Source organism: Peromyscus maniculatus, chromosome 6 (assembly GCF_049852395.1).
Source record: "Peromyscus maniculatus bairdii isolate BWxNUB_F1_BW_parent chromosome 6, HU_Pman_BW_mat_3.1, whole genome shotgun sequence".
NCBI classification, from domain to species: Eukaryota; Metazoa; Chordata; class Mammalia; order Rodentia; family Cricetidae; genus Peromyscus; species Peromyscus maniculatus.
Window position 1 is genome coordinate 5,879,704 of NC_134857.1, and position 17,999 is coordinate 5,897,702.

General features: G+C 44.6%; 2 long non-coding RNA genes across 3 annotated transcripts in view; one reads left to right on the forward strand and one right to left on the reverse strand.

Annotated features, from left to right (window-relative positions):
* Nucleotides 1-17,999, reverse strand: part of LOC107401777 (uncharacterized) — a 646,803-nt gene that overhangs the window by 221,226 nt on the left and 407,578 nt on the right. The gene's annotated exons all lie outside the window — the stretch shown is intronic.
* LOC121830109 (uncharacterized) lies at nt 9,106-12,765 on the forward strand. Its single transcript, XR_006073054.2, has 3 exons — nt 9,106-9,206; nt 10,096-10,188; nt 12,243-12,765. It is a non-coding gene; the product is annotated as an uncharacterized LOC121830109 (long non-coding RNA).

Genomic DNA, 17,999 nt, shown 5'->3' on the forward strand with positions numbered 1-17,999 from the left:
CCTCTTTGTACTATCTTTTGAGATCTATGTAGCCCTTCACCATAAAATGTCAATTTAGTGTTACCTACATAATTCTCTATGTTTTCTTTTCAAGAATGAGACTATGAGAGACCCTCTTACTGTCTGAACTAAGGGGCTAAGTTAAGTGTTCCCTTTCTACTGACTATGGTTAGAAGAACAGCTTCAGGGCCCTGATGGCTTAGTGGGTAAAGTCATGATGACCTGACTTCCATCCCCTGTACCCACATAGAGGAAGGAGAAAAGCAATTCCCTCTTGGGTTGCTCTCTAACCTCCATATGTACGCCATGGCATGGGCACCCCTCATACATAAATAGATGTAAAATTTTAAAACAGAAGGGCACCTTCAATCCGAGTTTCTGTTTCCTTTGCCCTTCACGTCTGTCTTTGAGTACCAGCTTTCTCCTTACCCTTCTGTGGCCTTTGGTCAAGCCTCAAACACATAGAAACATCAGCAGATACCAGCAGCAGCCACAGGTATGCCTGGTTCTTCTTCTGCCAAGACTGAATACACTTATCACAGACTCGAGGCTCTCTGGTAAATGTCATGTCATGATTTCTCAGCAGCACTTGCTCATGCATTTTATTCTTTTGTGGGATGATTATTGCACACTTATGTCTGAGCTGACGCTTTAACCACCAATTTTGAGGAATGTTAACAATTTTTGCTAAACTTCCTGGGCACTCAGCAGATGTTCTACAGGTGTTTTTCTTTTTTCATCATCTGCTCACAGTATTGTTAAAGTTTGAGCATTACAGTTACCACTTTACGGATGAAGGAAATAAGGACCTGTGCAGTGAGGTCACATGGCTAAATCAAGGTGGGCAGAATCTGAACCTGGCTTTTGGAGTCCAGAACCCGTGTGTGTGTGTGTGTGTGTGTGTGTGTGTGTGTGTGTGTGTGTGTGTGTGTGCGCGCGCGCGTGTGTGTGTGTGTGTGTGTGCGCGCGTGTGCATACAAGGCTGACTTGGGGTATCTTCCTCTATCATTCCCCATCTTATTTTTTTAAATTAATGGTATTTACTTATTTGGTGTGTGTACGTGCACGTAAACATGTGTCATCACACACACATGTAGAGTTCAGAAGACAACTCTCTTCTTTTCCTAGCACATGTGTCCTCAGGGATTGAACTCAAGTCATCCGGTGGCTTGGCAGCAAGCACTCTTACCACTGGGCAATCTTGTCTACCCTCCACCTTAGTTTTGAGACAGGGTATCTCACATATCTGGAGTTCATCACTCTGAGTAGCCTGACTGGTCAGTAGACTTTCGGGATCCTCCTGTCTCTGCACTTACCCCCACCCCCACCCCCACGCCCCTGCCCCCAGTATTTCCTTGTAACACCCAGCTTTTCCATGAGTGCTGGGACTGAGCTCAAGTCCTCATGATTGTACAGCAAACCCTTACCACACTCTCTGTCCCCAGAACCCACAGCCTTCAACAGCACCCTAACTGTGAGGGGGAAGGGCTTTGCAAGCCACCGACTCTGGAAATCTGGGCTTACATTAAGCTGACAATGTATGCCTCCACATCCATGTGAAAGTCAGCTTTCTGAGTTGGAATAAGGTGGATACTGTTTCCAAGAGTGAATGGTGACTCCTTGATCCCCTGTGAATCATTCCCTAAGTAGTACTCAGCATCAAGAACCTCAGAAGCAGGATTTCTGGGTCAACTCAATTATAATTTCTACTGATTGATCTGCATGATCACTATCTTTAGTGAATAAGAATCTTGTAAGTTAATAATGTCCTCTAGGGTGAGGGACCATGACTGAGAAAACAGAAAGTACAGGAGATGAACTGTGTGTGAGTGATGTGACAGAAAGGAGCTGGCTGAGTGGCTGAATGGCTGAGTCTCCAGCTCCCGGAGTTTCACCTGTCTGCTCTATATTAGGAGAAAGAGATGAGTGATGAAGACGCCAACACATCAGACCATCCTAGTGTACGGGCTCCTTAGCATCATCTCCCTTTCCTCTAACAGCCCACTGATGGGAAAGGTAATGAGACTGAAAAGGCAGGGCGTGATGGACGTGAGATGCAAACCAAAGACTTCTGATTTCTACTCTCTTTTTCAAGATTCCATGCTGGAAAATTGATTTTCAACTATGTCCTCCAGCCAGCCAATGCTTGAGTTGGCGGTTTAACCCCTCCAGATTGTGTGCTTTAAAAAATAACCACTGGTTAGGCAAAAACCTGGTTTTAAGGGAAGGGCTCAATGCACAGAGCTTCAGACCCAAAGCCTGGCTTCAAACGCTGGTCCTTTCATGCACAATGATTGGCCAAGAGGTTGGACTTACCATTAAACCAGCAAAGAAAACTAAATTACAGTTAGCAAATTAGAGCAGATGGACATGGTCAACAGTATGACCCTAGTTTACCAAGAGAGACTCATAGCAGTGGAGGAGAACTGAGAGTCAGGAAAGCAGCCCAAATGTCTAGAGCCAACTGATTCTCGACAAGTGGCAAGGGTCAGTTTTAAATGTCAAATAGCCACAATTTAGATTAGAATCGCCCGGGAGGAAAGTCTCACCTGAGTAATTGTCCTTATCGGGTTGGTCTGTGGGCATGTCTGTGAAGAATTATCTTAATTGTTAAATGATACAGGAGGGCCAAGATCATTATGTGGGTGGGGTGGGGGGAACCATTCCTAAGCAGGTGGTCATGAACTGTGTAAGATAGTTAGCTAAGTATAAGCCTGCCAGCAAGCCATCCTCATGATTCCCGCTGGACCTCTTTAGCTGTGAAGTGAATTCCCTAGTCAGAGGGGATGCTGTGTGGAATAGCAATCAGGTCTGCCTTCAAGCTCCTGTTGTGAACTCCTGCCTTGACTTCCCTCACTGTGGTCTGGAATTGTCATCTTCGGTTGGTCTTGGTCAGGGTGTTTGTCACAGCAACAGAAATGAATCTAGAACAAGGGATCCAGTTTCATCAACAGAGAAGTGACATCTCTCAATAATCAACCTAGATCGCTATGTGCAGGAGGATGGGCTGGGCTCTTCAGAACACAAACAAACATTAACTGAAGATAATCAACAACTTAAATACAAGAACTAAATCTATGAAACTCCTAGAAAGGAACAGGGTAAAGTTTCATGAATTTGAGATTGCAATGATTCTTAGCTATGACACACAACACGTGAGCAATAAAAATGAAAAATAGATGAATTATATTTTTCACTAAACTCAAATACTTTTTTCTGACTCAAATGGCATTACTAAGAAAACGAACAAGCAACATACAGAATGGGAGATAGATTTGCCAAACATGTAGCAGTTTAATATCAGAATATACATAGAACTCTGCACAAACAGCTGAGCTTAAGAGGTGGGCAAATGGGCTGGAGAGATGGCTCAGTGTTTAAAAGCAATACTGCTCTTCCAGAGGACCCAAGGTCAGTCACCTCAGAGCAGCTCAAAACTGCATATAGTGGCAGCCCCTTTGCTAGCCTCTGCAGGCAACTAGACTCACATGTACATACCTAACCTCCACATCTATGTGAATAAAAATAAATCTCTAAAACAACAACAACAACAACAACAACAACAAAAAGAAGTGGGCAAAGGACTTAAAGAGACAGGTCTTCAAAGATGACCTGTGAGTGAGTTACAAGCCCAAGAACATTGACCATTCAGGAAGTGTAAGTGGAAACATGCACTGAAGGAGAGACCATGACAGGATAGAGTTACTGGGAAAAACAGTTTGTAGGTTCATCAACAAACTAAGCACCGAATTTTCATACATCCCAGCTATTCCACTCCTAATCGTTGAACATATACCCAAAATAACTGAAAACAGGAACTCAGACGTGTACTTGTGTGAAATGGCACAGCCACAGAGCTCACGATAGCCAAAGGCACACAAGTCAAGTACAACTGTAGATGAACAGTTGATCAAAATGTAGTCCCTGTGTACAAAGAAATATTACTCACTTACAAAGAGGAATAAAGTTCTCCTATACATGCTTCATGAGGTAAGAAAGACATGGAAGAACAAATATTGTATGATTCCACGTAGATAAAAAAAAAATCAGGAATAGACAGATCTATAGGAATAGAAAGTAGACCAGAGAAATTACTAAATACTGGGAGAAAGAGAAGCGGGAAGTGTAGCAGACTTTTTTTGGACTGCCAGCCCCCAAATCATGACACAGAGACTTATTATTAGTTGGGAAAGCTTGGCCTATAGCTTAGGCTTGTTTCTAACTAGCTCTTATAACTTAAATCAACCCATTTCTATCCATTTATGTGCTGCCATGTGGCTCATGGCTTTTACCTCTCCTCTTGCATGTCTTGCTCCCTCTCTGTCCAGCTAGTGACTTCACCTTTCCTCTTCCCCAAGACCTCTCTGTCCCCAGAAGTCCCACCTAACCTCTTCCTGCCTAGCTGTTGGCTATTCATCTCTTTATTAAAGCGCCCACAGTGATACATTCTGAAACAGGGAAGATGTTGTTGAGTGGTGCAGGATTTCTGTTTGGTTGTCCTCTAACTTCACCTCTTTCCACCCATAGCTCTCTGTCCTCAGCAGCGTGGTCAGTGGCTAACACAAAGGCTCCTAACTGGTCTTAGTGCAGAGAACGAGTGTCGGCGGAGTTCTCATCCACAAACAGGACATCTATGTCAATCTGTATCAAGCACCATCTTCCAACGGTCCCACTATGAAAGGGGAGAGACTGTCAGGGCGAGGTCAGCAGTGACTGGCAGTGTCTTCAGGACAAGACAGGACCACTGCACTCATGAACTCACAGCAGCCATGGTTGCCTTCAGATCTGCAGGAGATCAAGCCAATCACCACACTTGCACAGCGAGGGAGGGGCTTGTTACATTATTAAGAAACAAAGAGGGACATGAAGTTGTGTGACATCGAGGAGGTGGGGGTGGGTCTTAGAGGAGTTAGAGGGAGGAGTGGCAGGCAGTATGATCAAAATGTATTCTATGAAACTCTCAAAAAATAGTGAAAGTATTTTCAAAAAGAATTTCTTTTTAAAATTATTTCAAATGTTATTTTGACTAATAATACTTTGATGGTCTTCAGAATGCTTCTTTTAAAAACATTTTTATTAATTCTTTGAGTATTTCACATAATTATTTACTCCCCCATAACTCCTCCCAGATCTACCCCGACTTCCCTTTGCATTTGTGGTGGTTTGAATGAGAATGGCCCCCATACCTTTGAGTGTTTGGTACTCAGTGAGTGTAACAGTTCATGAAAGATTAGGAGGTATGGTCTTGTTTGGAGAAAGCGTGTCATTGCAGGTCGGATGGGTGGGGGTGTGACTTCACAGGCCCTGCCAGTCTCAGCCTTGTCTCTGCCTTGTGCCTGTGGATCAGGTGTTAGCTCTCAGCTACTGCTCCAACACCATGCCTGCTGCCATGCTCCCGGCCATGATGGTCACGAACTCTCCCTCTGGAATTCTAAGCCCCCACTTAAATGCCCTGTTTTCTAAGTTGTCTTGGCTATGGTGTTTTGTCCCAGCAGTAGAACAGTAACTAAGATACCACTCAACTTTGTGTCTGTCCCCCACCTCCCTGTCCCCTTTTTTTTTCCCTCTAAATTACCAAGTCCAGTTTGAGTTGCTCATATATCCTTGGGGTTATAATCTTCCCCCAGAGAGTGGCCAACCTGTCAGGATTCACACCTTTGAAGAAAACTGATTCTAGCTGGGTGGTGGTAGTACACATCTTTAATCCCAGCACTTGGGAGGCAGAGGCAGGTGGATCTCAGTGAGTTCTAGGCCAGCCTGGTCTACAGCCAAGGCTACACAGAGAAACTCTGTTTCAAAAAGCCAAACCAAACCAAACCAAACCAAAACTGAGTCTCTTCTAGCAGTAATCAATTGCTTCTCATTTAGGGGTGGGACCTCAGCTAGGGGCGGGACCTCAGCTAGGGGCGGGACCTCAGCTAGGGGTGAGAACTCAGCTAGGGGGCGGGACCTCAACTAGGGGCAGGACTTTTAGCCTACTTCCCAATCTGCTGGGGTTTTTGTCTGGCTGGAGTTTGCACAGGTCTTGTGCATACTGTCACAACTGTTGTGAATTCACATGTGCAGCTTTGCTGGGTCTGGAGGACACTGCTCCATAGTGTTGGGGGAAGATGAAGGAACAGTGAAGCACTAGAAAATGAATCTAGCCCAGCTGTGGTGGCGCACACCTTTAATCCCAGCACTCGGGAGGCAGAGGTAGGTGGATCTCTGTGCGTTCGAGGCCAGCCTGGGCTACCAAGTGAGTCCCAGGAAAGGCGCAAAGCTACACAGAGAAACCCTGTCTCGGAAAATCTCAAAAAAAAAAAAAAAAAAAAAAAAAAAAGAAAAGAAAGAAAGAGAGAAAGGAAAGAAAGAAAATGAATCTAAGTTTTGGGGTCTTATAAATCAAAAGCCAGGAGAATTTGAACAAAGGCACTAATCAAAAGAATGAAACATTGTTATAGACCATGGAGACACTAATACACTAGTATTAGACCCCGCTTTCCCTATTTTTTGGGGTATAAACCTAGCCATACCCTCTACATTCTAAGCAGTCTGGGTGTCCAAGGCAAGTGTGGCTAGGCCATCTATGATTGACAGTGAGGGCATCCATTCGTTCCAGTTAGGACTGGACATAAATATAGTTGTATTTACAGGTGCATGGAGAATGTCTGTGCTAAAGGATATTGTTACAAAAAGCAAAGCACTAATACAAAAACAAAACAAACAAACGAACAAAACCCCACCTATAATAAGCTCAACCCTTTGGTGTCAACCTTGAGCATAACTCTGTGAAAATTTTCATCAAATATTTCCTACAGAAGAGTCAGAATCATCATAATTTCCATGGATTGCATGCTATGATTGTTTTTTTCTGAGCAGCAAGTAAACATGAAACGTGACAAGGCCACGTGCTTTCTCTTTCCCCAAGAGAGCTGACAAAGGGGAGTTTGACCAAATATTCTTTGGAGGAGACTGTCATGTAGGAAATCTGGTTATGGGGGATCTGGGTGCTGGAAGGAAGCATCTTTGGGGCCAGCAATCAGCGACCCAGGCAGTGGCTCTGCAGGAGGCAGCTGGTGGCTGGGCCAGGACCCAAGAGCAGCAGCAGGTCCCTGCCAGGGAGCCAGGGGTGATTAGCACGGCTTCTGTTGATATGCTGTCAATCTCTCGGGTCGGCCTGAAATCCTTCTTAAGGAATGAATCGGATTTAAAGAAATGAGCAATAGATAATCAATACCTCCTGCTTAGGGCTGGAGACGAATACAGTCATACCTGGAAGTGAGGGCAAAGAGGTCGCACGGGCTACAGGAACATGGCACAAGAAGAGCCATGGTTGCTGTTGCATTTGTGGAAACAGCACTGATGACTGGGGACTGACTCATCACACCCGGGGCTCTAGCTGCTCCTGGGAGACAATGTAAGACTATTCCTCAGGAGGGGCTTCCAGTCCTCTGGGGCGTCCCACCGGTGAAGGAAAAAAAAAAAACATGACACTAACTTCATGTCACAGTCTATCACATCGACATGTAAGAGCTGAGCACTCACGAGAGAGAAAAAAGCAAATGTTCAAACAGTGCGGTTTTAACCTATGGCATAAGAAAAGGAAAAAGAAAATTTCTCTGGTTTTAGTCACAAGCTTAAGGCTTCATCCAATGGATTTATTATCAGCGGTCTCAGGGTAAAGAACGCCCGTAAAACCACAGTCGATGTCCTCTGGGGATCGTGGGGAGTGGGCTGAGGCTCGTCCTGTGGAGGACGGTGTCACCCGAGGGGCTGCCTGCCAGCCCTAGCTGCCAAGAGCTGGTGTTGATTTCCCACGAGCTGGGAAGCCTCCGGTTCTTTAGATACACAGACTCTGCCCTGGTCACTCTGGGCTCTGGACTGGCTAAACATTAACTGAACTTGGACAACCTTTTTCAGGTTTGGCCATCTCTCTTCTGCTGTATTTTCTTCTCTTGACGTCTCTTCTTTCCCTGCTCTGCACTGATTTTGGTCACATCCTTCTTGCAGAGGATTTTGTGTCTTTCTTGGATCCTCAAGAGTCTATTCAAGGCTACCTGACTCAGTCCTGGGAGGGTCAGAAAGAGGAGCAGGAGGAACAGCCCAGGGCTGCATTCTAGCTGTGTGAAGGGAAGATGGCAGAGACCCCAGGAGGAGAGCACTGAGCAGCGGGAGTCACAGAAGCCACTGGCAACACACGCTGTGAAAGTAGGGTTCTCTCTCTCTCTCTCTCTCTCTCTCTCTCTCTCTCTCTCTCTCTCTCTCTCTCTCTGTGTGTGTGTGTGTGTGTGTGTGTGACAGACAGAGATAGAGACAGAGAGTCACTAGGAACACATGCTCTGAAAGTAGGGTTCTGTGTGTGTGTGTGTGTGTGTGTGTGTGTGTGTGTGACAGAGACAGAGAGACAGAGAGTCACTAGGAACACATGCTCTGAAAGTAGGGTTCTGTGTGTGTGTGTGTGTGTGTGTGTGTGTGTGTGACAGAGACAGAGAGACAGAGAGTCACTAGGAACACATGCTCTGAAAGTAGGGTTCTGTGTGTGTGTGTGTGTGTGTGTGTGTGTGTGTGACAGAGACAGAGAGACAGAGAGTCACTAGGAACACATGCTCTGAAAGTAGGGTTCTGTGTGTGTGTGTGTGTGTGTGTGTGTGTGACAGAGACAGAGAGACAGAGAGTCACTAGGAACACATGCTCTGAAAGTAGGATTCTATCTCCCTCTGTGTGTGTGTGTGTGTGAGAGAGAGAGACAGAGACAGAGACAGAGACAGAGATAGAGACAGAGAGAAACAGACAGACAGAGAGACAGAGACAGACAGAGAAACAGAGAGAGGGTCTCACATATCCCATACTGGCCTCAAACCCACTTTTTCAATGAGGATGGCCTTGTGTTTCTGTCCTGCCTGTACCTCCAGAGTGCCGGGATTATAGGCGCGTGCCACCACGGCTTACTTCTCCGTTTACTTGACTTGTTTGTTAAGGAAGTACTGACCGAGTTCCTCCTTCATTGTCTAGGCAGATGAGAAACACCTGTCCCCAACTTTCCACTTTCAGAAGGCAAAGACATAGTTACCTTCTTACATTTCATCTTCAGTTTCCTAGCAGGCCAGCAGACAGATGTCTAAATTCATTTTTGAGAGGTGTGCAGAGAGCAGCGTCCTCAACATCAGAGGTCCTCAAGTCATCATGCGTAACAGAACAACTACCACAGACATCTTTCCTAAAAGGTCTGCTACTCAGTTCAACTCCTCAAATGTTTAGACACAATGCATCACAGGGTCGGCCCAGGCCCCACCCTGAAGCAGTCTGTAGAACAGCAGAGGAGACACATATACAAGGCTGCGTATGATTAAAGGTATCCTGATACTCAGAAAAGGCACCGCGGAACAGAGGCTAGGGAGACAGCTCAGTGAGTACAGCACTTGCCTCACAAGCATGAGGACCGGAGTTCAAATCCCCAGAACTCTGGAAGTCTCAGTGGTTGCCATGAGAAACAGAGCCAGGTTAGGTGATTCCTGGAAGCATGATGGCTGACAAGTGTGGTCGACTTGGCAAAGTTCCAGGCCAGCCAGAGACACCCCACTCCTAACCCCGGTCCAACCTGAGGACCGAGTCAAGATTGTCCTTTGACTGCCACGTATGTGCACATTATTATTTGTTTACGCACCTAAGCACAAGACACACACACACACACACACACACACACACACACACACACACACACACACACACGAAGGCAGCACTTAAAATGGCGTCTTTCATGGTAGGTAAGGTGTTGACAATATTGCAAGAAGAGAAGTTTAGCTGCTGCCCCACCCAGTAGGTAACCACCAGTTATTTAAGTTTAAATTAGTTAAAATGGAATAAAAAGTTCAGTTCCTTAGTGGCTAGGACAAAATAGATCACTCCACGCTAACAGCAAATTCTATAATGCTTTGTAATAGAGGGCTCTGCAGCGGAGGGGACGTGGAGAAGTCAGGATGAAGGGATGTGGAGGTGAGTCAGGAGAAGTAGAATGGCTCAGAGCTGTCTGAGCCCCAGACAAAATTCCAGAAATAATAATACATTCATGTGCTTCCTCCTCAAATCCAAACTGGGAATTCATGCCTACATCAGGATGGGTGGCACAATGGTCTCACAGGCAGGTGTGGCTCGGTTGCCACTCTGAGTTCATACCACGATCGACAATGAAGACATGACACTTAACAGGTCAGTCTAATTGTCTCATCTGTCTGAGCTTGCAGATCGAGGTGGTGGAAAGCCAGGCCCTGGGGCACAGCCAACAATGAGTTCTGCTGTTTCTTCTCATAGGGACCTGTTAGCAGATGGAGCACAAGATGAGTTACTTGGGTCCCTGATAGCTGAAGACCCAAAGAGCATGCTCATGATGAAATCACTGATGTTTTTGCCTTTGGAAATTGTGGCAGCCATTACAAAGTTTCAAGAGAAGTTGGGAATTTGAGGAATCTGTGTCCCAGCAACAAGTCTGATTACATAAATATAGATGGCCACAGACAGCTGTGCAGTTGGTAAACTGAGGCACAGACTTACCTGTGTTGGTAAAAGCCAATGTCTACGCTATCACAAGAGAGGTTTGGCTCATCCAGTTAGGGGTGCAGTAGTGTTTTCACTGACCTGGGGCTACAAATGGGCAGGTGTGTACATTTAGGAAGCTGTGCATCAGGGTTTCCTACATGGATAGGAATCTAGAATGGGCACCCCTGGCTTAAGAAGACCCAGAATTGCCTCTTCTGGGAAATCAAAACCAGTTTGGGATAGATGGAGTCTACTTTTCAGTTGGGAAGGGGGTGATGTCAGTGGTACTTCTGATAATCTTGGACCCAACCATTGTTTACAATTAACTATAAGTCTGTTAAAACATTATTCCATGAGGATTGACTCTGTGCTTCTGGGATTATTTGAACTCCATTGTTAGGCATTCTCACATACCCCAAGAGCACAGGTCACTGTCTTCTAAGAGCCAGGAAAATGTAGGGAAACACTAGCCTTAAGTTACTGCCATACACACACACACACACACACACACACACACACACACACACACACACCCCTCACATTTTGTTTTTGGTTGAAGAGAGCTTGGCGAGTTGGATTCTTCCCACCTAGAGGTGGGTAAGAACTGGATCTCTGAGAATTTTGGCAGTTCCATAATGGCACAGCTCCCAGTTCAAAGGCACCAGCCACTATGGATACAAACACACAAATAGCTAATTCTATGCAATGCTTACCAGTAAAATGGCAGAAAAGGGAAACAAATCAAAACTCTGCACACCAGGGAACAGAAGTATAGATGTTATACTTCTCAGTTTATTACATTTTGTTGAGAATATTTCTCAGGAGACAGTGTTCGGCTGCTCAGTGCTTCTTGTCTTGGCTTTTGTTTGGGATCATCCTGAAGTGAATGTTTGCATCTTCACAGGAGAGGGTTTTTCTTGTGAATACACCCAGATGAAGGCAGAAACAATTAATTTTGGTGGTCTTATTTCCAGAGGGCTGTGCTCCCTGGGTATGGTTTGACCACCTGGTTTTTCTCTGCTTCATGCAATCCCACCAACCTCACAAGCCTGATTCCTTTTCTCTTTTTATTGGGACAAGTACTTACTTTAGCTCCTAAAATACTCCTGATAGCAAATATCTTTAACTGGATTGTAAGAACAGAATACACTCAGGTCATTTCCCCCTATTTTCATGATTTTGGCTCCCCACACTGTTAGATAAGGTTAGACCGTCTTTCCTTGACTATGATAGGCATTTAAAATATCTCTGGCTCATGAATACAAATCATTGTGCAAAAATAAATTTTATAAAACCGGAGCTGGTAACAAAACATCAGCTAGAGATCAGCAACTCTGAAAGAATTTCGTGTTCCATTCTTCCGAATGTCAGATTAAACTAACATGTGCCAGTCAATATTGCTACACTGTGACCCTTGGTGCTTCCCAAGCAAAACTATTAAGTCCAACATTCTCTCCTGTAAGCACTTATCTGTAAGGATGGCTAACATGTCCTCTGAAGCAGATATTGAAACTGATTGGACAATAGGTAGATACAGACAGGGGCCTGGGGGCCGACCTCTCGAAATAGGGGCAGAAAACTCTTAATCTGCAACACAATGGCGTCTCTGGAAACCCTATCATTTGCACGTGCCGTGTGTCTGCTGCCTGACTGTGAATGGATTTGAAAAGGAATGGTTAGTGCTGAAAATTGGATCAGAGCTAACATTCTCTCATTTTTATCAGCAGCTGGCAAAGGTCATCTGACATAATAGCTGATGAATTCAAGCCCAGTGGATTTCATTTGCAATTTTCAATTTACGGAGGCCTCCAAGCCCCATGGTGATAAAAGCTTCCCCTATCGTGGCCTGTCACAAACATCAAGAAACGGCACAAACCCCCAAGAAAGAGAAAAGAGAGAGCGGTGCATCGTCCCAGTTCCAGATAAGAACAGTGAGCAGGGCTCCGTGAGGGAAGGTGGAGCTGTGTGTGTGTGTGTGGCTGCTTCCACCGCGAAGAACCATCAAATGGCTGCCAGGGAATAACATCATGTTTCTCTGCAGCTTTTGTGTGAAAATTGCCTTTTAATCTGCTGCTTGACATGCCCCCAAACAAAAATGTGAGTGTCCATATGCAAATAAATGGAGAAAAAAAAAAAAGAAAGGAATAAAGAGTCCTTGCTTACTTGGTCACTGGGAAACACGCTTTCTGGGTTTTACCAGAATTTTGCTTTGCAAGGTGTGAGCTCTCAGCACTGGATCATGGCGGTGTTGGCCAGCATTAAGAAATCATTTGTTGGCCGGGCGGTGGTGGCGCACGCCTTTAATCCCAACACTCGGGAGGCAGAGCCAGGCGGATCTCTGTGAGTTCGAGGCCAGCCTGGGCTACCAAGTGAGTCCCATGAAAGGCGCAAAGCTACACAGAGAAACCCTGTCTCGAAAAACCCAAAAAAAAAAAAAAAAAAAAAAAAAAAAAAAGAAATCATTTGTTTCCTTGCAGAGAAACGGGAGATCCCTTGATTGATCTCCCAAGTCAAAGGACTGACACAACCACCATGCCTGCCTAAGTGGGTCTAGATACAGCGCACGTGGGAGATGAATTACCCAGAGGAAGAGAACCATTTCTCATCTCTCCTTGCCAAGCTTCTCACAGTGACTTTAGGCAGGACTAGGGACTGAATTCCATTCTCAGGAATGATTCCAATTGAAGAGACCATCTGCATGGGTTTTGGGGGAATGTCAAAGTTAAAAACTGATCAGACTATATCCATTTTATCCCCCTGTGCTCACACCTCAGCCCACAAAAGAGAAAAGGCAGAGACAACTTGGAGGGGAACTGCCTAGAGAATGTGCTGTCGGGACCCCATTTCTATCAGATAGGTTCCGGAAGGCTTCTGAAACTGGCTGATGAGGCCAAAGGGCCAGGAGGTGGGCGTCTACAGAGCTGACTAATGACACAATGTGCGGTGGCCCCTGACAAGGAACCCCGCGAGTGTGCGACTTCAGCAGGACAAGGCTATTAACCTCATTTGTGTGTTAGTAACTGTGAGAAAAGCAGGACTAGGAAGGAAAACAGAATCATTCTTGGCTAACCCAAAGTAGCTGGCAGATATTGCTGAATCTAAACATAGGGGCTATTTAGTATAATTGAATCCTTAGCTCTTTGAAATTCAACTATTAAAAAAAAAACCTTTAATTTTTCAAAGTCTCAAAATATAAAATGATGTTTTTTCAGTAAATGAGCAGAGCAGAAACGAACATTTTCTAAAACGTTTTATTCAAAAGCTACAGAAAACATGGATCATTATCACGTTAGAAATTTTGCTCATACTCGAGGTTGCCGGGATGCCATGTTTTGAAAAAGGGTTGTCCACTTCCTCTCTACCTCTCCCTGTTTAAGTTCCTGTAGAACCAAAAGAACATTCTCCGTGATTTTCACTTTCTGTAGATTCTCTAGGAAACCCTAGGGGCAGTAAAAGATTATTTAATGGGTTCTTAATTTAATCAATCTTCTTTAAAAAAAAATACAAACCCTTGGTGAGGGTTTTCATTATCTCTGCTCCATGGGAGAGATACACGGCAAGTGATACTGAGTGGCCTGCAGTTACGGAGCAGAAAGGTTAATCTCTTTCATGTCCCTTTCATTAGAAGGCAGATCCGAATCTTTAGGGCAGTCCTAAATTGTTCTCGAAGAGTGATTGGTTCAGGAATTTGGTTCCTTCCACTCCCTGGCTAATTACATCTCGTCATGCTCTGCTGCCATAGCCTTTGGGTCCAACTCGACACTTGCCATTTCGTTCCCTCTTTTAGACAGGCTCTCTCACAGCTCAGGCCGGCCTTGAACTCACTCTGTATTCAAAGATAAAGGGGATGTACCATTAAGTTCTAAAACTTAATTGATCTTTAATTTTTTTTTTCTTTTTGGTTTGGACAGGGACTCAAGTAGCCCAGGCTGCCCATAAACTTCTGACCCCCTCTGATCTGTGTCTATCTCCTGAGTGTGAGGACTACAGGTGTGCACCAACATCCTGGGTATCTGACTCAGGATTTTATGAATGCTAGGCTAGTGCTATACCAAATGAGCCACACCCTAGGCCTTCATTGGTTTTTTTTTCTAGGAAGTTCAGCTAGCCTGTACTGGCTTACAATGATTCAGTACCTGGCACACTAAAAACAAAAACAAAACCCTTCATTGAATGGATGACGAATATTTTTGAGGACCACAAAAAAAGAGATTCCGAAGAGTGTGACAGGAAAACAAATAATCTTTTCCAAATGCTTAAGTGCAGTGTGATTTTTCTACTCACGAATAAGTCACACTGGCAAGCAGCCTTTTTTTTTTTTTTTTTACAAGTTTACAAATGAAGGCTGCACTGGAGCTCCTGTTTGTGGACATACTGGAATACTACCAGCTAGTGATCTCAGGGCCTCCTCCCTTACACCACTGAAGAATCACACATCCCAAATGGATGAGTAGTGCTCACAAAACTCAAACTCGTTTTCAAATTACAAAGGCATGCAGGAGGAGTGTTAGCTGCAGAGATCTGGGTGCGACCTCCAAAGGGCCGCTGTCAGTCAGTGCCGCAGACACAGGCTCTGGTTGGTTTAACACGCTTTGAACTTGAAAATGACTATTTTAGTGGCTAATTAAAGGGTGTTACAAGTGATTGAGCTTGTGTGTAGAATCAGGAGAATTGGTGGCATTGGACACATGGGTCCCATCACTTCTCCTTTATACTGCTTTCTATCGAACATGCATCTTTATTTCTGCTGCTCCTGGGGATCGAACCCGGGCCTGCACACATGCTTGCCAAGCATTCTTTCATGGAGCTACACCTCCAGCCCCTTTCAGATTTTTCCTGTGAGATGGTTTCTCACTAAGTTGCCCAAGGTGACCTGGAACTAGCTCTGTGGCCTGGCAGGCCTTGAACTTACTGTCTTTGTGCGTCCAGCTTCCTATGTCAACAGGCCCATCTGCAAAGGGTTGTGCAGATGAAAAACCAAGGCTCAAACTGTGCAGTCACAATGCGTCAATTGATTTTAAGGTGCAATTTAAAAAATGCTGCACCAGGACCACTGATGTCCCCTTGGGTTTCTCCACGCACACACGGGTGCTTGCACATGGACACACATGCATATCACACACACACACACACACACACACACACACACACACACACACACACATTTTTTTTTTTGGCAGGGAGAGGAAGGAGGCAGTCCTGAGAGAATGAAGTCCTAAGTGAATCTGTATTGATGTGGACACAGCCATGTTGAGAACTCCATGGCCTTGGGCCAGGCTCAGAAAAACAAGGCTTCTTTTCTTCCTCTGGTCCAAGACAAGTGCTTTTGAACCATTAATCAATGTGTAAAAAAACAGCAACTACAGCTTCCTCCTCCTCACAGATGTTCCCAATGAGACCCTGCTTGCCTACAGATACCTCATACCACAACTAGCTAATACCTCCCTCGTGCTGTTCATAATAAACACAAGGGTTCAGGATCATAATGGTAGTGGGTTCAATTCCATCAAAGCACATACTCTTCAACCTGATCTAGCTTCCCTGTCTGAGTGTCTGTCTTCTTCATTCCCTCACTGCCCCTAGTCAGAGTTCCAGAACCAAGCTAGTAGTTCTTGTGGATATGGTAACACAAACTCCGGTCAGTTACATTACAGAAGATAACATTACAGACATCTGGGTGCACGCTGTTTAATGCTACATTTGTTTTCTACACAATGGATTCTTTTTAGGAATCAGTGAAATAATTCATCTCTTTAACCCACCCTCTGTTCACTTCTTATTAATTCTATTACTAATTTTTCTTTTCAAAGGTAACTAATGTTCTGAATTTAGCATGTGACCATGTATAACAAGTTGGATAGTGATGAATGTTTTAAGTCTTACAGCCTTCCTGTGGATACTCTCAGTCCTCTCTTCTAGATCATTTCCCATAGCTATTTCTTTGTGTCACTCTCTAGCCCCCTCCCTGGGCGGGGGAGGACTCAGGGACTCAGGTAGGTGAATCACACTGTCTTTCTTGTCCTCCATTACAATATCTACATTCTCACTGGTAGCCTTGCAACAACCTGCTTGCAGGTGTCTCTCCTCCTATCTCAACTCCCTATACTGGAGACTCCAACTCTTTGCATAGACCCAACGTCTCCCTGGCCCTTTCATTCTCGTCTCTCCAGATCTATTTTTTTTGCCTTACCTCAACCTGCTTGATGGAGCCCCTCCTCCCTCCACAGCTCCAACTCTCTGGGGACCTCTCCTCTTGATGTGGACAGGATCCCCTTAACTCTTTCCAAAGGCCCTTAGCCTTTTTTGCTAGCCATTTCTATTCTTCTCTGCCACCCACTAGCTTGCAGAAGCACTCTCAGCCAGGGACCCCACAGCCTTCCTGTGGATGCTCTCCATCCTCTCTTCTAGGCAACACCCTTTCCTCAAATCCAGAGAGAGCAATGAAAACCAAAGAGTGGAATACCCACCCAACAAATACAAGACCAGACATCAACACCTAGAGTCACCTCAGTCACCAGAACTCCAGACACCTAGACAACAGAGCAAAAACACAGACATTAACAGCCAAGACAATATGTCTCCACCAGAACCCAACAACCCTACTGCAGTGCACCCAGAGAAATGCAATATAGCTGAAGCACAAGACAAGGACTTCAACATAGCAATTATGAGTATGTTTAAGACCTTAAAGAGGATAGGAATAACTCCCTTAATGAATTCTGAAAAAAATACACACAGTAGAATGAAAATAATCCATGACATGAAAATAGAATTAAGCAACAACAACAACAAAAATAGAATCACTAAAGAAAACCCAAACAGAATTAAAACTGGAGGGAAAAATTTAGAAAGTCAAACAAAACCTCAAAGTAAGCATCACCAGAGATATATAAGACATGGAAGAGAGAATCTCAGGCATTGAAGACAAGGTAGAAAAAATGGGTACTTCAGTCAAAGAAAAAGTAAAAACTAAAAAATTCAAAGTACAAAAATATCCAGAAAATCTGGGACACTATGAAAAGACCAAATCTATGAATAATAGGAAGAGAGGAAGGAAGAAACCCAGGTCAAAAGCACAGAAAACATTTCAACAAGATAATAGAAGAATTTCTTTTTTTTTTTTTGTTTTTTTTTTTGTTTTTTGTTTTTGGTTTTTTTTTTTTTTGGTTTTTCGAGACAGGGTTTCTCTGTGTAGCTTTGCGCCTTTCCTGGGACTCACTTGGTAGCCCAGGCTGGCCTCGAACTCACAGAGATCCGCCTGGCTCTGCCTCCCGAGTGCTGGGATTAAAGGCGTGCGCCACCACCGCCCGGCTAAGAATTTCTTTAACATAGAGAAGGAGATGCTGATAAGGGTACAAGAAGTATACAGAACACTAAGTAGACTGGACCAGAAAAGAAATTTCTCACAACACATAATAATCAAAACACTAAATGTACAGAAGAGAGAAAGTGTTAAAAAGTACAAGGGGAAAAGACTGAGTAAC